The sequence below is a fragment of the Lithobates pipiens genome, unplaced genomic scaffold, assembly GCF_037356315.1.
Source record: "Lithobates pipiens isolate NorthernLeopardFrog02 unplaced genomic scaffold, aLitPip1_a1.2 Scaffold_25, whole genome shotgun sequence".
Classification (NCBI taxonomy): Eukaryota; Metazoa; Chordata; class Amphibia; order Anura; family Ranidae; genus Lithobates; species Lithobates pipiens.
The window spans coordinates 73056171-73076863 of NW_027507787.1; the positions used below are offsets into that span (position 1 = coordinate 73056171).

At 47.6% G+C, this 20693-nt stretch overlaps 1 protein-coding gene and 1 long non-coding RNA gene across 4 annotated transcripts in view; one reads left to right on the forward strand and one right to left on the reverse strand.

Annotated features, from left to right (window-relative positions):
* LOC143930339 (uncharacterized) overlaps positions 1-20693 on the reverse strand; it is an 892155-nt gene that overhangs the window by 359204 nt on the left and 512258 nt on the right. The window lies entirely within an intron of this gene.
* CCSER2 (coiled-coil serine rich protein 2) overlaps positions 17384-20693 on the forward strand; it is a 182706-nt gene continuing 179396 nt past the window's right edge. Inside the window, exon 1 of one of the 3 annotated variants that reach the window (XM_077454593.1) lies at positions 17384-17618. The gene's annotated coding sequence lies outside the window, so the exon portion shown is untranslated. The remainder of the gene's footprint in view (positions 17619-20693) is intronic. The other 2 variants (XM_077454594.1, XM_077454592.1) reach the window with 2 other exon arrangements.

Below are 20693 nucleotides of genomic sequence, written 5' to 3' on the forward strand. Positions count from 1 at the left end.
CAACCCCCTGAGTGGCAGTCACTTTGTTTAACATGTCAGGGTCCTACTGGTCAACTTAAGCCTAGACCCCGGGTGATATTCTGGACATTCCTTCCAGATCTGTGCAGCCTCATCTCAGCATGGAGTATCAGACCATGTGATCAAGAAGCTAGGCAGATGGAAGTCTGCCTTTTTCGCCAGATATATTCCAAACCCTCAAATGGAGATGGCCATTGCCTTCTCCAAGCTCGCCCAATGAGGTTAGAGCCAATAAAGATATACTTCCCTACCTGGTTAATTTTGGCCCCTTTTCTTGGCATGCCTACCAGATGACCAAAAGCCACACCTCAGGTCTATTTATGTTGTGAGTCTTGTCGCGTGTTTATGTTATCCACATTTGTCTTAGTCATAGGGCCACAACCAGCCTGAATTTATGGGAGGAGCCTGGAGAGTATTTAAGCTGACCACTTGCTCTTTCTTGGTTCCAGTGCATGATACCCTCCCTTCCATTACCCTTTTTTCAGCATTTCTTAGCACATTCCCCTATACATCCATCTATTATGATTGGATGGAAGTCAACAGAGCGTCACTTCATTTTCAAAGCTCTTGGGATAATTCCCTTGCAAAGTGAAAAGCATATTTTTCCTCTAGTAAATCATTTCCATAATATTCACTATATACTGTACTGCAACAAGCAACTGTTAAAGACAGCTGATTTACTGGAGGAAAATGATCAGAGATCGCAAACATGCTACATGTATAATTGGAAACTGGAGACATGCTGTAGGAGACAGTCAAAAACAAGAGACTTGTTATATGAGACTTCTAGAAAATTACCATTATTACAGATTGAACAAAAGGAGTCTGCATTCTGTAAACCTGGACATTTGAGGTTGAGTTTGAGTTCCTGGGACAAAATCAAGAGCAGTTTCAACCTAATAGCACCTGATGTTACCTGAATTCATAACCAGAGCTTATTTTTAAAGTTTTTGATATGTTACTGGTTTGATTTACATTGACGCTGTCATCACAAAAAACTGAGTTACACTTACCGGTAACATCCTTTTCCAGGAGTCTGTCAGGACAGAGACCTTGGCCCCTCCCCTCTCAGGAAACATCGCCTCATACTGCAAGATTTAAGCCTCACCATCCCGCCTGCCCGTCAGTTCTCCAAGAGTACCTCCGGCCAGCTGGGGAGACACAAGAATATGTCATATTAACCTTTATCTTACCTGATGGTCTCATGCGAACAGCTTTCAGAAATGGACCAACATTTTGGGTGGGTACCGATGCTGTCCTGAAAGGATGTTACCAGTAAGTGTAACTTCATTTTTCCCCTGTTGCTCTTTCAGAACAGCCACCATAGAGAGGATAATCGAGCACCTTACCTTAGGGTGGGACCACTGCTTGTAGCACTGCTCCTTGGCCGATAGCAGGTCCGACCTGTAGTGCTTCATGAATGTGGCAAAGCTGAACCACATTGCAGCTCTAAAGATCTGCTCTGGAGAAGCACCAGCCCACTCAACTTGAGATGTCGCCATCGCCCTGGTGGAATGTGCCTTAATACCCTCCAGGGGGCTCCAACCCCCCGACCACATAGGCCTGAATAATAGCTGACCTCAACCATCTAGCTATCATATGCTTAGAGGCTCTGGATCCTATCCTAGCCCATGAAAATAAAACAAAAAAAGGAATCAGATTTCCTAAACTGTTTTATACTCAGTATTGAAGGATGCACCTTTTAACATCCAATTTATGAAAGATATGTTCCTGTTGCCTCACAGGACTCGAACAGAAGGTAGAGGCCACCTTTAACAAAAAGGCCGGATCAGTTTTAAAAACCACACGGTGTGGGAAAATCTGAAAAAAAAGTGCCCTAATGGAGAGAGATTAAAGTCCACTAACCCTCCTTGCAGTAGTGATCGCCACCAAAAACACTGTCTTGAGGGTGACCAATTTTAAAAGCACAAGACTCAAAGCTCTCCCCAGTGAGGGCCTGTAACACTAAAGAGATATCCCACACGGGAAAGGGGGAACTTCTGCCTGGTCTCTGTCTGCCTAGGGCTTTAAAAAAGCTGACTATCCATGGATCTGTCACTAGTGGCTTTTCTAGGCACACACTCAAAGCGGCCCTTTCAAAGTGCTGGGGACTAGCCCTTTGCCCCTGACTGCAGGAATTCCAACACTGCCACTGGGCTGCATAAATTGAAGGGGCTTTCTGCGCACCAGCTATTGTAGCATCTCCACACCTTTATGTATATAGACTGCTTCTCCCTTTTTCTGCAACTTAGGAGGGTCGCCACTAACCGATCCGAGAAATCCTTTCCCCTCAGCAACTAGGCTGCGAGATTCCACCACTCCACCTGGGGATTGACCCTTGAGAAAGAAGATCCTCTTGGATAGGCAGAATCCAGAGAGGCCCTACAACCAGACTCTTCAGGATGGAGAATCACGGCCTCCTGGGCCAGTGTGGCATGATTAGACTGAGAGTTGTGTTTTTCGACTGAAATTTTCTCAATACTGCTGGTACCAGTACAGGAGGGGGGCAGGCATAACACCTAGAGAACTGCCAGCTCTGAGCGAGTGCATCCACACCGATCTCCCTGTCCCATCTGCTTAGGGAGAAGAAGAGGCGAGCCTTTGTGCTCTCTCTCGAAGCAAAGAGGTCCACAGATCGCTCCCTCCATCTTTGAGTGACCATCTCGAAGATGTCCTGGTTCAAAACCCAGTCGCCCTCCCTCAGCAGCTTCCTGCTGAAAAAGTCTGCTACCTGGTTCTGTTTCCCCTTCAAATGCACCGCAGTGGGGGATATAACTTTGGCTTCGACCCACTTAAGGAGGATTTTCGCCAGGGCCCACAGGGATCTGCTCCTAGTACCCCCCTACCTAGGCCACCACTAAGGAGTTGTCTGAGCGGACCCGCACATACTGTCCTGGAGTTTTCTCTGAAAGGTTCTGGGGTGCCAAGGCAATTGCTCTCAGCTTCCTCCAGTTCGAGGACTACTTTGCATGACTTGTCTTACAAAGACCTGGCAACTCCCCTGGAGTAATAACAATGCTCTGTCCACCTCCTGGATCTTCTCTAGGGGAAGGAAGACCTTCTGTTTTGTTGAATCCAACACGTAGTCCAAGAAGGTTACCTTTTGGGATGCAATCAAGTTGAATATTTCCAGGTTCAAGAGCCACCCCAAGCTTTCTATCCCGGAGGAAACACCAGAACTGATGGTCTGACAGGATGGTGAGGCTTAAATGTTGCAGTGTGAGGTGGTGTTTGCTGATAGGGGAGGAGCCAAGGTCTCTCTATGGTGGCTGTCCTGATAGATGAACAGGGCGAAAAAAGTTCCAGAAGCATTCCTCTCAACTTTTGTACTTAAGAATGAGGGACACGTTAGGGAGACAGCGACTTGTGGTGCGTGCATAGCGAGCTGTGGCAAAAATGGGTTTGGTTAAATTACACTAAATAATGGGTGTGGCTTAATAACTGCTTTCCCACTCCCTCCTACACTAGAACCCCACCCTATACACACTGCCTCCTGCCTGAATACTCTGCCCTCCTCCTTGTGCTCCCTTTCAGGATATGATTTCTAGGGGAGAAGTTGTACCTCAACCACCCTTTTTGCTCACAGCTGCACTCCCACCCCCCTCCCCCACTAACTTCTTCCCCACAACCCCCCCTCCCCCCCCCCCCCCCCGCTAATCTCTGTTTTCCAAATGCTCCCTCTGCTTGCTTCTGCGCCTCCCTCTGCTTGCCTTTACACCCAAAACCCCCTTCTCCGCTAAACTCTACACCCCAAACCCCTATCCCTATGCTAACCTCTGTTCCCCCAAACCTCCCTCTCTGATCATTTTTTGCACCTCTACTTTGCTTACCTCTACGCACACCTTTGCACCCCAACTCCCCTTACTGCTCATGTCTGCATCCTACCCCCTTTCTTCTCACCTTTGGACCCCAACCACCCCTTACTGACCTGAACAGCCCAACTCCCCTCTCTTCTAACCACTACACCCAAACTCCCCCTCTATGCTAACCTCTGCAGCACGACTCCTTTCCATCTCCTAATCCCTGTTTCCCTCTCTGCTCACTGTTGCACCTCACTGTCTCTGCTACAGTAAACTCTACACCCCAACCCGCCCTGCTCACCTTTTGCACCCCACCTCCACGGCTCACCCTTTCTCTGCTCATTTCTGCACCCTCCTTGCTCACCTCCACATCCCAAATCCCCTCTTGGCTCACTTTTGCACCACACACCCTCTGCTAATCTCTGCATCCCAATCCTTCCTCTGATCCCCTCCTTGCCCTGCTGTCCTCTTTGCTCACCTGAGCATCAGGGCAGGAATGACCTGTGTGTGCAGCATCTACAAGGCTGTGGGCAGTGCTGGCCTTGGTGATCATGGAAGCTGCCTGGCGAAGCACTGCTAATCTCTGCATCCCAATCCTTCCTCGGATCCCCTCCTTGCCCTGCTTTCCTCTTTGCTCACCTGAGCATCAGGGCAGGAATGACCTGTGTGTGCAGCATCCACAAGGCTGTGGGCAGTGCTGGCCATGGTGATCATGGAAGCTGCCTGGCGAAGCACTGCTGCAGGGAACTGTGAGTAAACTTTGCTGGAAGACAGAAATCAGTCCAAACCCAGGGCACTCTGTAGTATATAGGACGTTTGCATGGCACATCCTCGCCTCCATCCCCGCCCTACCCCGCTTGTCTCGGCCTTTAACTTCCCACGCATCTCCTGTGTGTATGCACTGATTCCCTTCCTTCAATCCCCTGCCAGGCGCCACTGCAGTAGCCAGCTTCTCTTCTTAAGTTAAGGGAGCCGAAAACTTGTTCCCGGCCTTCTGCTCCGGGATATAGCCTGGACCTGTGGGAATCTGGGACTTGCTTGAAGTTCTGGAAAGGTCCCGCAGATTCTGCGGGACAGTTGGGAGGTATGCAGGTGATCCTTCCTGTTACAGATCAATACTCTGGCCTGTCTCTCAATTGTCCTCCTGCACTGCCATCCAATCAAGCATCCACAAAGAGAGTGCAGGATATCAAAAGCACTGAAATGCAACAATAGGAGATAAAAGAACAAGTATGCACTTGCAATACAGTTCACTGCAACGTACGGTAACTACCCTGCATTGTGGTGCATGGTGCTTAAAAAAATGATGCAAGCTGTTTGTTTTGGTGCGGTCAAATGAAGGGACTGCCTTAAGAGAACGCATGTTTATGCACTGCAACTAGATACATGTGAAGGAGCCCTAAAGGGTTTTTCTAAGGGAAAACCTAGTTTTGGATGCAGTAGAGAATGATTAGAACCCTTCAGGCTTTTTTTTGGATGTCTGTGTGCTATCGAGGAGAATTCCCTTCACATTCTGGTCTGGAGAAATTACAAGAAGAGAGAAGTCATATCTCCAGTGAGGGGGAAAGATGTTGCCTTTGGAAGAATTCCTCATGTACACTGAGTGTCTAGCTTCAGTATAAAACATCCCAGTGTTTTTGTGTGGGCAGGGACAAGCATACCATCCAGGTCGCCTGTAAAAGCTGAAAGTTGCTGCGGCTGAACTGTGCACCAAGGGGTACTTAAATTTAAGGCAGAATGTGCACTGGGATGAATGACCGAAATACAAAAATCTTCATTCTGGGCATTCGTCTTTAAGCACATACTGCATTAAACGCTAATACAACTTGGTACCCTTTCCAACCACAGCAGCTGTCAGCCTCTCTTAAAGGCTGGCGGCAACTGGGCCGTGCCTTCCACCTGCACCAAAATGTTAGGATCTCATGCACTGAGGCTATATGCCTAGTGTGCATGAGGCCTTATGTGAACACTTTAAAAAATTTGGAATTCCCATCACTTTCTGTCCTAGTGACAACTGCTATTAGGAGAAAGAAAGAGAGAATTAATTTACCTAGCAGGCACATAGACATCAATAAAGCCTCTAATCCATCCACACTCTGAAACTAATAATAACGCTTAGGTTTTACACATACACTTAGAAGTATTATAATGTAAAGGGTATGCAGTTTTCAGAAGCTTTGCACGAATACTATAAAAAGACAACTCATGTAGGAAATGGGGGAGTAATTACCCAGCACAGCCGTTTGCTCCTGATGTAATTTGACTGCAGCCATTGCCCCAGGACAACTCAATGACACGAGGAGGTCATGAATGAGCCTTGTCCTCCCATGCTGAGTGAGACCCCAGGCTCTGTATAGAGAATCATCCCCACAGCTGACAAGTGTCCTTTCTACTACTACGGCATTGCTTCATAAAAATACAATGCTTCAAAATGTATTAATACCTATACCTCCTGTATGAATATTAAAGAAGATGATTTAAACTGAATTTCAGATATTTTTTATTTTTTTGCCTTAATTACATTAGTCCAGCTTGGACCATTGAAAGTATGTATTTTAACCACTTGCTGACTACGCACAGTAGTTTTACTAATATAGTAGGGGGCCGGCTGCGCAGAATCAGGTATATACTATATATACCCGATTCTGCATTTCTGGGTAGGGGGCGTGCACGTTTCCGCAGGAAAGAGGCCAGCTAAAATGTAACAAACGATAACGGAAACTTGCCACTGGACACCCCGGAGGGCCGACCCTCCACCTTCAGGACGATGGTGAAAAAACTGGACCAAGCACCCCTGGAAATTACTGCCTCCAGTAACTTAATGACAATGAAAGCATGACTGTCTGCTGAAGCCAAGATGCTACATACCAAACTTTGCTGAGATAGGGATGAGGCCTGTTTGAAGGCCTACTGAATATTCCTCCAGCAGAGGCTGTCTGAAGACTGGGTATGGGAGATTCCTACACAGCCCCTATCAAAAAAACATTACTTCCCGCAGACGTATTGAACCAGAAGGCTTGACAAGACTCGTGGACTAAGGAGATGCCGATCTTGCCTGCAGGAATGTAAAAAGAGCCGCCCCACCTTTAACCGAGCGAGCTTCGATCGCCTCCATCCTGTGCTGCAACCGTAACAGGCCATAGAGAGCATATTTAGCCAAACTGAGTTAAAGAACAATGCCTGGAACGTGTTCCATGCTGGAGGTTTGGAGTAGCTGGGACAGAATTGCAATAACAATCCAAAGCATTCTGCCTTCGCAGCTGTTGCCGGGAAAGGAAACCCCTGTGACAAAGCTCCGCTGTATATACCACCCAGTATAGACCACCTTCTTAATGACATAAAGTCAGGTGGGGGGCTTGCTGGGGGCTGGTCAGGAGGACTAGGACCATTGAGTCAGAACATACTTTCTGGACCGATACCCGAACCAGATGACATCCGCATCTTATGTACCCTCTCCCAGAAAGCACAGCAGTGACACTCCCACTGGGCGGGCTCTGAGAGAAAGTAACCTTAAAGCACCCAACCAGACTGTGGTTCCATGCCTGCTAGAAGAGACAGTGCCCCCGGTGGCCAGGCTGAACATCCTATAGTCCAGTCAGACTGATGCTGAGGTAAAAATTTGGAATAATTATACCCAAGCCAAACTGCAGTTCAAGTGTAACCTTAAATTTCAAAAACATAGCGCGTGCTCTTCAGGAGCCGACGCTACAGTATGAAGAAATTTTCATTTTTTTTTTTACTGGAAAAATTTGTTTCTGTGCAGCATTGCAGGACAGCGCAATCTACACTTAAAATAGTGGTGCCAAATAGCAAAGAAAATGGCCTGGTCATGAAGGGGGAGCTAAAGTGGTAAAGCCATTTTGAAGGTATTTCTACTTTTTGAAGAAGTGCAATCAACATAACTGCTGTGCTGTAGTCGAAGAGAAGGCACTTGGCAGCCTCATCAGGTCTCATTCATGGATTTCTTGTGTCATTACCTGATCTTAGAGCAATGGCTGCAGGCACCGAAATTTTAAGAGCAAACTGTTGTGTCATACACTATTCATTTTTGGTCATTCAGCCTCATTCAGATGTAACAGATTCTTCCATTTACATCAGTGGTTCTCATCTCCTGTCCTTAGTACCCAATAACAGGCCAGGTTGGCAAGATAACTAAAATAGATCACAGGTGATATCATTTGCTGCTCAATGATTGCAGTATTCTAGTCTACATCTCCCCAAGGTACAGTGGTGTGAAAAAGTGTTTGCCCCCTTCCTCATTTCCTGTTCCTTTGCATGTTTGTCACACTTAAGTGTTTCGGAACATCAAACCAATTTAAACAATAGTCAAGGACAACACACGTAAACACAAAATGCAATTTGTAAATGAAGGTGTTTATTATTAAAGGTGAAAAAAAATCCAAACCATCATGGCCCTGTGTGAAAAAGTGATTGCCCCCTAAACCTAATAACTGGTTGGGCCACCCTTAGCAGCAACAACTGCAACCAAGCGTTTGCGATAACGTGCAATTAGGCTTTTACAGCGTCCTGGAGGAATTTTGGCCCACTCATCTTTGCAGCATTGTCCTAATTCAGTTACATTAGAGGGTTTTCGAGCATGAACGGCCTTTTTAAGGTCATACCACAACATCTCAATAGGATTCAGGTCAGGACTTTGGCTAGGCCACTCCAAAGTCTTCATTTTGTTTTTCTTCAGCCATTTGGTGGTGGACTTGCTGGTGTGTTTAGGATCATTGTCCTGCTGCAGAACCCAAGTTCGTTTCAGCTTGAGTACACGAACAGATGGTCGGACATTCTCCTTCAGGATCTCTTGGTAGACAGCAGAATTCATAGTTCCTTTTATCACGGCAAGTCTTCTAGGTCCTGAAGCAGCAAAACAGCCCCAGACCATCACACTACCACCACCATATTTTACTGTTGGTATAATGTTCTTTTTATGAAATGCAGTGTTCCTTCTACGCCAGATATACTTGGACACACACCTTCCAAAGAGTTCCACTTTTGTCTCATCGGTCCACAGAATGTTGTCCCAAAAGTCTTGGGGATCATCAAGATGTGTTGTGGAGAAATTGAGACGAGCTTTGATGTTCTTTTTGCTCAGCAGTGGTTTTCTCCTTGGAACTCTGCCATGCAGGCCATTTTTGCCCAGTCTTTTCCTGATGGTGGAGGCATGAACGCTGACCTTAACTGAGGCAAGTGAGGCCTGCAGTTCCTTGGACGTTGTTGTGGGGTCTTTTGTGACCTCTTGGATGAGTCGTCGCTGCGCTCTTGGGGTAATTTTGGGCGGCCGGCCACTCCTGGGAAGGTTCACCACTGTTCCATGTCTTCGCCATTTGTGGATAATGGCTCTCACTGTGGTTCGCTGGATTCCCAAAGCTTTGGAAATGGCTTTATAACCCTTTCCAGACTGATAGATCTCAATTACTTTCTTTCTCAATTGTTCCTGAATTTCTTTGGGTCTCGGCATGATGTGTAGCTTTTAAGGATCTTCTGGTGGACCTTACTGTGTCAAGCAGCTCCTATTTAAGTGATGCCTTGATTGTGAACAGGTGTGGCAATAATCAGGCCTGGGTGTGGCTAGAGAAATTGAACTCAGGTGTGGACAACCACAGTTATAGTATGTTTTAACAAGGGGGGCAATCACTTTTTCACACAGGGCCATGATGGTTTGGATTTTTTTTCACCTTTAATAATAAACACCTTCATTTACAAATTGCATTTTGTGTTTACTTGTGTTGTCCTTGACTATTGTTTAAATTGGTTTGATGTTCCGAAACACTTAAGTGTGACAAACATGCAAAGGAACAGGAAATGAGGAAGGGGGCAAACACTTTTTCACACCACTGTATTCGTAACCTCTTCCCATCCGCGCTATAGCCGAATGATGGCTACAGTGTGGACCTACTTTGCTGGGAGGGCGTCAATATTGACGTCCTCCCATGCTCGAGCGGTGTGCTCTGTGATCAGCGTGTCTATGAGACTCAGCTGATCACAGATCGGGGTAAGGGGTTGATCCTGACCCTTACCACGTGACCAGCTGTCAGCCAATGACAGCTGATCATGTGACGTAAACAGAGTCGGTAAGCGGCCATTTTTCTCCTCGTGCTGGTAGCGCCGATCACCGACGGCTGTGAGAGGGACATCAGTACCGATCGTGGAGAGCCTCGGCAGAGGCTTCTGTGCACACCTGTGCCACATGCCAGTGCCCACAGTACCACCCATCAGTGCCCACAGTGTCAACTATCAGTGCCCAAAGTGCCACGTATAAATGTCACCAATCAGTGCCTCATCACCAGTGCTGCCTATCAATGCCATCTACCTGTGTCCATCAGTGCCACTTACCAGTGCCCATCACTGACATCAGTGCCACTAGGGTTGCCACATCATCCCTTTAATCCAGGACACATATTAATTAAGGTTCTGTGGCTGATTAAGGTGGTAATTAAAGTCACTTGGTGCCTTATCTGCATTAAATCATCCTCAGAACCTGTGTAATTAATATGTGTCCTGGATTAAAGGGATGATGTGGCAAACCTAAGTGCCATCCATCAGTGCCACCTATCAGGGCCCATCAGTGTCGCCTTTTCTGTGCCCATCAGTGCAGCCCATCAATGTGGTCTCATCAGCGAATATCAATGAAGGAGAAAAATTAAGGAGAATAAATTTTAACACAAACTATGAAACATGTTTTTATTTTATTTTTTCAAAAATGTCTGCCTTTTTTTGTTTGTTTAACAAAAAATAAAAACCCAAGTGGTGATTAAATACCACCAAAAGAGAGCTCCATGTGTGTAAAAAAAAAAAATTATAAAAATTTTATTTGACTATAGTGTTGCACGGCCGCGCAATTGTCATTCAAAGTGTGACAGCGCTGAAAGCTAAAAATTGGTCTGGACAGGAGGTGGGTTTAAATGCTCAGTAAGCAAGAGGTTAAAACCTGGCTTGTGGGTCCTGAGGACAGGAGTTGAGAACCACGGATCTACATTATACAAATTTGAACAATGTGTGGCCATCTTTAATACTTGGTTTATATATCTACATGTTGGAGATGTGCACAAAATTGCATGTTCTTGACATGCAGAGAAAATCACTGCTCGTTATCAGATGCATGGGAGTGCCATTAATTCTTAAAGGAGAAGTGCAGACAAAGCGTCTTTTTATTATAATATATATAAAATGTATTTATTTATTTACCTTATTTTTACTGCGCCCCAAATGCAGGTGTAAGCTAAGCTTAAAGCTGGCCATAGACTACTAGAATTTAAATAGAAAATTTTAATTTTCTGAACATTTATTTGATTTTCAAATAGTTATTGGGGTCAAATTGATTACCATTTTTGACCACAGTAAGGAAAAAAAAAAAAGAAATTCTAACAGTGCATGTGGATTTTGTTTATGAAATTCCATACATTCCAAAATTGAATGTTCAGAGCAAATAAATGTTGCTCCTTCTCACCAAGCTTCTTGCTGATGGTCTTGTAGCCCATTCCAGCCTTGTGTAGCTCTACGATCTTGTCCCTGGAGTCCTTTAAGGCTGGGTTCACATCGCTGCGGCAGCGAGAACCGGATGTGATTCGCACCGCACTGCAGTGCAAATAACATCCGATCTCTGTGCGATGCGAGTTCAGCCATACAGATAGTATGGCTGAATTCGCATCACACCCGCCGCAAACTCGCACGGTACCCTTTTTTTGGTCCGCAGCAGAATCGGATCGCATGGGTGTTCACACCATGCGATCCGATTCCTGTCCGAGTTTGCAGATCACACTGCGATATGCGAACTGATCTGGGGGTGTCATTAACATTTCACTGACACTCCCAGCAGTCCGCATAGGGCAGTGTGAACTGCCGGCGGGAGGCATGCGATGCGGGAAAACGCCGCAAATTCGCGGCGTTCCCGCATCGCTCCGGTGTGAACCCAGCCTTAAGCTCTTTCGTCTTGCCCATGATTGTGAGGTTTGAATAGAAGAAAGATTCTGTGGACAGGTGTCTTTTATACACATAACGAGTTGTCGTTCAGAGCACCTTCTTAAATTGACAGGACTTATCTGCGTATCACATACTGTAGCCAGTATTATTGTTGGTGGAAAGGTGATTAAATACTTATTTTACTTTATTTTTGTATCTTTTCTGGATTTTCGGTTGATATTCTGTCTCTATCATTTAACCACTTCAATACCAGCCACTTTCCCCTCTTCCTGCCCAGGACAATTTTCAGCTTCCAGCGCTGTCGCACTTTGAATGACAATTGCACGGTCATGCAACACTGTACCCAAATTTAATTTTTTATCATTTTCTTCCCACAAATAGCAATATCTGCCTCTTGTGGCCGGCGGTCATCGTCACCACTGGTCACGAGCATCAGCACCCCCCGCTATGCATCAGGCACGTCTGCTATCCCGCTTAAAGGGACCGACGTATAGCTACGATGGTACACGGGATCATGCTGACCTGCCGCTGTATAATGATGGCGGCTGGTAAGCAAGTGGTTCAATTTGTTTCCTTACTGTGTTCTAACTGTATGGGGGACTGTGTGACTGGGGAAACACACAGATCCGTCTTCCTGCATAGCAGAAAGACAGGATCTGTGTGATCTCCCCTGTCAGAACAGAGATTTGCCTTGTTTACACAGGCAGATCCCCATTCTGTCACTGCAGGGATTGATCGTGGGTTGCCAGCAGACATCGAGTCCGCCCCACCCGCTAATTTGCTCCCCCACTGGTCAATGGTAGCTTGTGCGCACCCCCAAATCGCTGTGTACGAGCCCATGTACACCTACAGTGATTTGTGGGATCGAGCCACATCGCCACAGTATAACTGCGGCAGCTGGCCCTTAAGTGGTTAAAATACACCTATGATAAAAAATTATAGACCCTTCATTGCTTTGTAGGTGAGCAAACTTACAAAATCTAAAGGGGGTCAAATAATATTTTTTATCACTGTATGGAGTGTGGCCGTGGGTTCTGTAGGAAAACTAAAACATATGATCGTTATGTATATGGCACATTGGGTGATCTTTCAGTCATATTTCTCATTGGACAGGCTGAATGTGCAGTGAGGAAAAAAGTATGCGATTTTTTGTATGTTTGCCCACTGACAAAAAATAATCAGTCTTTAATTTATATGGTAGGTTTGTTTTGATAGTGAGAGGCAGAATAACAACAAAAATATCCAGAAAAACACATTTCAAAAGTTATAAATTGATTTTCACATTTAATGAGTGAAATAAGTATTTGACACCTTCGCAAAACATGACTTAGGCCCCTTTCACACTGGGACGGTGTGGGCGTCGGCTATTTTTAGTGCAGCTTTACCGTCATTTTAGCGGCGCTATTCGGCTGCTAGCGGGGAGGTTTTAACACCTGCTAACAGCCAAGAAATGGGTTTAAAACCACCCACAAAGTGCCGCTGCAGCCGCGGTATAGCCACGCTACCCCATTGATTTCAATGGATAGGAGCGGTGAATATACCGCTCCTTCACCCCTCCAAAGATGCGGCTAGCAGGACTTTTTTTACTGTCCTGCTAGCGCATCGCTCCAGTGTGAAAGCCCTCCATCTTTCACACTGGAATGAAAGGAGCGCCTTTTCAGGCGCTATTTTTAGCGCTGTAGTGCCTGAAAAACGCCTCAGAGTGAAAAGGGCCTTAGTACTTGGTGGCAAAACCCTTGTTAGCAATCACAGAGGTCAGATGTTTCTTGTAGTTGGCTACCAGGTTTGCACACACCTCAGGAGGGATTTTGTCCCACTCCTCTTTGTAGATTCTCTCCAAGTCATTAAGGTTTTGAGGTTGACGTTTAGGCTCGATTCACACTAGCGCGTTTTTTGATGCATTTTGCAGAAATGCAAGGACATTTTTTAACATGGGTTCCTATGGAACATATTCACATCAATGCATTTTTGTGCCTCTGCGTTTTTGGAAAGGGTCGGGGACTTTTTTTCATGCAAAATGCAGCGTTTTGCATGTAATAGAAGTCAATGGACCTGCATCAAAAACGCAAGTACCGCTTCTTTACCGCGTTTTTGCCACGATTTGCGTTTTTTTCCCCATTTTTTTCACTGTATATATCTGGTTGCTAAACAACCACAGTGTAAAAAAACAAAAGAAAAAAAACGCAAAACGCGGCAAAAATGCGTGTCCAAAAACGCGGCAAGCACCGCAAAAACGCTCAAAAGCAACATGCATAGATGTGAATCGAGCCTTAGTAACTGGAACCTTCAGCTCCCTCCACATATTTGCTATGAGATTAAGGTCTGGAGACTGGCTAGGCCACTCCAGGACCTTAGCCTAGGTTCACATTGGAGCGATTTGAGAGATGAGGCCACACAGATGTCTATCAAGTAGCACCTGAAATCGTGCTACAAAGTAGCATCAATGTGAACCAGGGCTGAAGGGGGTTGTAAAGTCTCAGGGTTTTCTGAGCATTAAGGTGAAAAACCTTTTGTGATGCAGCTATCCCCTCCTCCTTTTTTCTTACCTGAAACTGATCGTTCCAGCGACAGGGACGAGTACAGCAGTTCGTCACTGTCTTGGATCCTCATTGGATAGATTGATATGGCTCCTGCTGCTGTCAATCAAATCCAGTGACACGGGTGCCGTGTCATGTCAAATAGTGTCCCCCGTTGGATAGTGTCCGCTGTGTACTGCGCATGCACAGTACACAGGACAAGCCTTTTCCGAAAATATCCAAAGATGAACGGCGCCTGCGCTGTGAGTCCAGGTTCAGACCTCACCATCCAAGTGGACATAGAGTTAGAATAAAGAGTTGAGTGAAGCGAGGCGAGCCCGCGAGGGGCCCTCTAATATGTGCAGTCCTATGTCCACTTGGATGGTGGGGCTTGCACCAGGACTCACGGCGCAGGCGCCATTCATCTTCAGAGATTTTCTGAATCTCCTTGTGCTCCGTACTGCGCAAGCGCTGTATCTGTGCAGTACACAGCGGACACTATTCGATAGGCGGACATTTTTGGACAGAACACCGGGGCCAAGTCCTGCTGTGTTTGTGTCAATGGACGCAGCAGCAGGACTCAGGAGCACGCCTGCACAGGAGCCCCCATGGAATGTGGCTCTCCGTGGGGGCACTTGATGAGGTGGAGGAGCCAGCAGCGCCGCTGGGGGACCCAGAGGAGGAGGATCGGGGCCGCTCTGTGCTCAGAGGAGGTAAGTATAACCAAGACTGGTGTTACTACTAGGCAAACTAGGAAGCCGCCTAGGGCGCATTGCTGCCTAGGGTGCCTGGCCACTGGTGTTTCTACTCTCTTCTCTCTGCAGCAAGCAAGTAAGTCTCAGCATCAGCAGCTAGCTGTTTCTCTGTTTGCACATAGTGTCAGAGGCGGAGGACTGTGTCTGTGTCCCGAAAAAAATGGAAGAAAGCAAACATTCATTCATGGGCACTGGTAGGCTGTATTTAATGGGCGCTGATGAGGCTGCATTTGATGGGCGCTTCATTAAAAAGGTGGGGTATACATGGGCAGAGCAATGGGGTGGAGCCAATGGGGCAGCAAAATTAAGTTTTGCCTAGGGTGTCAAAAATCCTTGCACCAGCCCCGAGTATAACATGTTTGTTATTTAAAAAAAAAAAAAAAAAAACCCTTTACAACCCCTTTAATGTGCCTCTGCTTGAGCCACTCCTTTGTTGCCTTGGCTGTTTGTTTTGGGTCATTTTCATACTGGAATACCTATCCATGACCCATTTCCAATGCCCTGGCTGAGGGAAGGAGGTTTTCACCCAAGCTTTAAGCTGGGTACATGGCCTACGTCCATCATCCCTTTGATGCGGTGAAGTTGTCCTGTCCCCTTAGCAGAAAAACACCCCCAAAGCATAAAGTTTCCACCTCCATGTCTGACAGTGGGGATGGTGTTCTTGGGGTCATAGGCTGCATTCCTCCTCCTCCAAACACAGCGAGTTGAGTTGTTGCCAAAGAGCTTGATTTTGGTCTCATCTGACCACAACATTTTCATTCTGTTCTCCTCTGAATCATTAGAAAACTTCAGATGGTCCTGTACATGTGCTTACTTGAGCAGGGGGACCTTTTCGGGCACTGAGGGATTTCAGTCCTTCACGGCGTAGTGTGCTACCAAGATTTTTCTTACCAGCTGCCTTCAGATCATTGACAAGATTCTCCTGTGCAGTCCTGGGTTGATTGCTCACCGTTCTCATGATCAGTGAAAATCCAGGAGATGAGATCTTACATGGAGCCCCAGACTGAGGAAGTATCACAGTTATTTTGTGTTTCTTCGGCCATTTGTGAATAATCGCACCAACTATTGTCACCCTCTCACCAAGCTGCTTGGCAATGGTCTTGTAGCCTATTCCAGCCTTGTGTAGGTCTACAATCTTGTCCCTGACATCCTCGGATAGGCCTTTGGTCTTGGCCATGGTGGAGAGATTGGTATCCGATTGATTGTTTCTGTGGACAGGTGTCGTTATACAGCTAACAAGCTGAGTTTAGGAGCATTCCCTCTAAGAGAGTGCTCCTAATCTCAGCTTGTTACCTGCATAGAAGACACCTGGGAGACAGAAATCTTGCTGACTGATAGGGGATCAAATACTTATTTCACTCATTAAAATGCAAATCAATTTACTGTTTAACTTTTTACAAATGCGTTTTTCTGGATATTTTTGTTTTTCACTGTTAAAATAAACCTACCATTAAAATTATAGACTGATCATTTCTTTGTCAGTGGGCAAATGTACAAAATCAGCAGGGGATCAAATACTTTTTTACCTTACTGTACCAAGTTGATCGATTGACTTGGGTACAACTAGCATGCTGGGTCTTACCTGCGATTATTGCTAATGGCTTCCCCGCCCCCTCCGGAGGGATTTCCGCATCAACGCTGTGCTAATGAGAGAATTAAGTGAATTTTTTTTAGTTTTAGAGTGGAGATGGATTAGAACCCCTGTCAGGGTTTTATTTCTGTGGCCTGTGCCCCCATTGGGCAGATTCACCGGCTCTATTTGTCATGTTATCGCCGAAAGTGAAAATAAATCCCAAATTTGTCATCAAAACAATAATACAGGAGAAATCTTCCAATGGGGACTCTAGTTCTGGTGACAATCACAGATTTCCTCTTGCTTCCTGTATCCAATAGGAAATATATGGCAACAAAAACCCGACAGGGGTTATAACCCTTCCTTACTCAAAGTGGGGTGCCCCTTAAACAATAAAAATTAAAAGCCAGCAGCTACAAATACTGCAGCTGCTGACTTTTAATAATCGGACACTTACCTGTCCCAGGGCATTTAGAGGTGTGTAAAAAAAAATGTTTTCCCAATTCTTTTTTTTTTTTTTCTTATGAATTTTGAGCTATTTTTTTTTTTGGTGGCAACACCACTTCAAGTTTTGCCTTCAGTTGTGTGAACAGACCTGTAAATATCGCTCAGCCATGCTTGCTACACATTTGCAGTGGCTGAGCCCATATGTAATGTAGGCAGTGTCCAGCAGGTAAATAATGACTAATACACAGCCATAGAGCACTCCGCCTGCTCCCTGCACACACCATCCGACCGCTGACGTCATGTCACGTACTTGCGCTTTGCAAAGGCAATGGTTCGCGCATGCGTACTCGGCGCTCTAACATCACGCGCTCATGCCCGCGCACTGAGAACGAGCATCCTTGGTGCCCGGTGTCCGTAGAGAGGGCACGGTCGGAGTCCTAGAGGTACACACGCCCGGGACCTAGTGTGGCGTATAATGGCCGTGTGTCTGCTGCTGTGTTTTCGCGGTGTCCTGTAATGGAGGAGGGATGTGAATGAGGCACAGGAAGAGAAGCGGCCGGGTACAGACGTTCTAGCAGAGGTGGGTAATGGGATGCGTCAGCTGGAGGGGAGAGGGGCGGGGCCTGATCAGGAGGGGGGATAGGCTGGAGCTCACCTTCGGCCACAAGTCAGCACCGAGTATGTCCTCGTCTCATCATGTCATTTATATGTAGAGATGAGCATGGATTCCACATCTGGGTGTACCAGGGTGATGGGGGATCCCTGTGCTTCTCCACATGTTATCATTGCTTCCTCCATCACTGACACAGTCCTGCCCCGGTGTGGGGACCCCCTCTTCCTGCTGAGCCCCGACATAGGGACCCCTCCACGAGCCCTGGCGTGGGGACCCCCTCTTGCCGCCGAGCGCCGGTGTAGGGATCCCCCTCTTGCCGCCGAGCGCCGGCGTAGGGATCCCCCTCTTGCCGCCGAGCGCCGGCGTAGGGATCCCCCTCTTGCCGCCGAGCGCCGGCGTAGGGATCCCCCTCTTGCCGCCGAGCCCCGGCGTGGGGACCCCCCTCTTGCGGCCGAGCCGCGGCGTGGGGACCCCCCTCTTGCCGCCGATCTCCGGCGTGGGGACCCCCCTCTTGCCGCCGATCCCCGGCGTGGGGACCCCCCTCTTGCCACCGATCCCCGGCGTGGGGACCCCCTCTTGCCGCCGAGCCCCCCCTTAGGGACCCCCTCTTGTTGCCGAGCCCCCCTTAGGGACCCCCTCTTGTTGCCGAGCCCCCCCTTAGGGACCCCCTCTTGTTGCCGAGCCCCCCCTTAGGGACCCCCTCTTGTTGCCGAGCCCCCCCTTAGGGACCCTCTCTTGTTGCCGAGCCCCCCCTTAGGGACCCTCTCTTGTTGCCGAGCCCCCCCCTTAGGGACCCTCTCTTGTTGCCGAGCCCCCCCTTAGGGACCCTCTCTTGTTGCCGAGCCCCCCCTTAGGGACCCTCTCTTGTTGCCGAGCCCCCCCCTTAGGGACCCTCTCTTGTTGCCGAGCCCCCCCCTTAGGGACCCCCTCTTGCCGCCGAGCCCCGGCGTACGGACCCTCTCTTGCCACCGAGCCCCGGCGTACGCACCCCCTCTTGCCGCCGAGCCCCACTTACACTGTATTTACACTGTATATAGCTGATTGCTAAGGAGGGGGCCAGAAAGCCGGCTGTCGCATCCTTAACAACCAATGCATTATCAGCTGTCAACGGGCTTCCACGCTGAATGTAGTAAAAAAACAAAAACAAGTTGCCAGCTAGAAAAAAATCTTGAAAAAAAAAACAAGAAAAAAACAGCCCCTCCCCCCGTCCATACCAGGCCCTTGGGTTTAGTATAGATTCCGAGGGGACCCTCCTGCCAAAAAAAATAAATGGCGTGGGGCCCCCCCAAAATCCATACCAGACCCTTATCCCAGCATGCAGCCCGGCAGGTCAGGAAAGGGAGGGGATGAGCAAGCGCCCCCCCTCCTGAACCATACCAGACTACATGCCCTTAACATGCTCTGCACCCCCCCCATCCCAAGGCCCCTAGTCCCCATGGGGACAATGGCCTCTTCCCGACAACCCTTGCCCGGTGGTTGTCGGGGGGGGGGGTGAGTCTGCTAGCAGGGGGCTTATTGGAATCTGGAAGTCCCCTTTAAAAAGGGGGTCCACCAAATCCCACCCCCCCACTATGTGCGAATGAGTATATCGGGTACTTTGTACCCCTACCTGTTCACCCAAAAAAAAGTTTTGTAGTGTTAAAAAATACAGTAGAACATTTTTGACAAGTCTTTTTTTTTATTAAAAATATCTTCTTCCCTGCTTTTTCCTCCGGTCTTCCTCCATCTTCTTCCACATCTTCATCTTCTGGACTTCTCCTGCTTCTTCCGGTGTTCTACCTCTGCCGCAGATGACCCTCCGATGCTGTGTCCCGCTGATCTGTCCACGCCGATGTCAAGCATTTCTTAAATAACATTGGGGGCGTGGCCCTCGGATTACGTCATCCATAGGCCCCACCCCCTGTGACGTCACAGACCCATCATGCCTCGGGTGGTGATGTCACAGTGGTGCGGGGATGATGTAATCCGATGGCTACACCCCTATCGTTATCTAAGAAATGCTTGATGTCGGCACGGACAGATTAGTGGGGCGCATCGGAGGAGGGTTGTTGGTGGAAGAAGAAGCAGGAGAAGCCCGGAGAATGAAGATGTGGGAGAAGATGGAGGAAGAAGTGGTGAAGAAGATGTTTTTAATAAGACTTGTCAAAAACTGTCTACTGTATTTTTTTCACACTACACAATTTTTTGGGGTGAATAGGTAGGAGTACAATGTACCCCATACTCATTCACATGGGGGTGAGGCCGGGATCTGAGGGTCCCCTTGTTAAAAGGGACTTCCAGATTCTAATAAGCCCCCCGCAGCAGACTCCAACAACCACCGGGCATGGGTTGTCGGGAAGAGGCCCTTGTCCCCATCAACATGGGGATAAGATGCTTTGACCCATCCCCCATGTTGAGGGCATATGTCCTGATGTGGTTCCGGGGGGGGGGGGCGCTTGCTTGTCCCCCTCCCTTTCCTGATCTGCCGAGCTGCATGCTCGGATAAGGGTATGAATTTTGAGGAGGTGGGGGCTCACCATTTTTATTTTATTTTTTATTATGACGTGGGGGTGTCCCCTCCGAATCCCTTCTAGACCCAAGGGCCTGTGTTTTTTTTTTTTTTGTTTGTTTACATTCAGTGGGAAGCCCGCTGATGACTCATCGGTTGTTAAGGACGCTGCGATGACTGGCTTCCCGGCCCCTTCCTCAGCAACCAGCTATATACAATGTAAAAAAAAACACGTAAATCGCGGCAAAAACCCTGTGCTTTCGTTTTTGGAAGGGGGTCTATTGATGTCTATTACATGCAAAATGCTGTATTTTATGGGAAAAAAGTCCCCGACCCTTTCCAAAAACGCAGAGGCACAAAAATGCATTGATGTGAACATGTTCCATGGGAACCCATGTTAAAAAAATCCCTGCATTTCTGCAAAATGCATCAAAAAACGCATTAGTGTGAATAGAGCCTAAAGGAGCACGCTGCACCCCCCTCCGGTGACCACCGTGTCACTAGACAGCAGATTAGTTACCAGTACTCAGTAACCGGATATCATATGCTTGCTT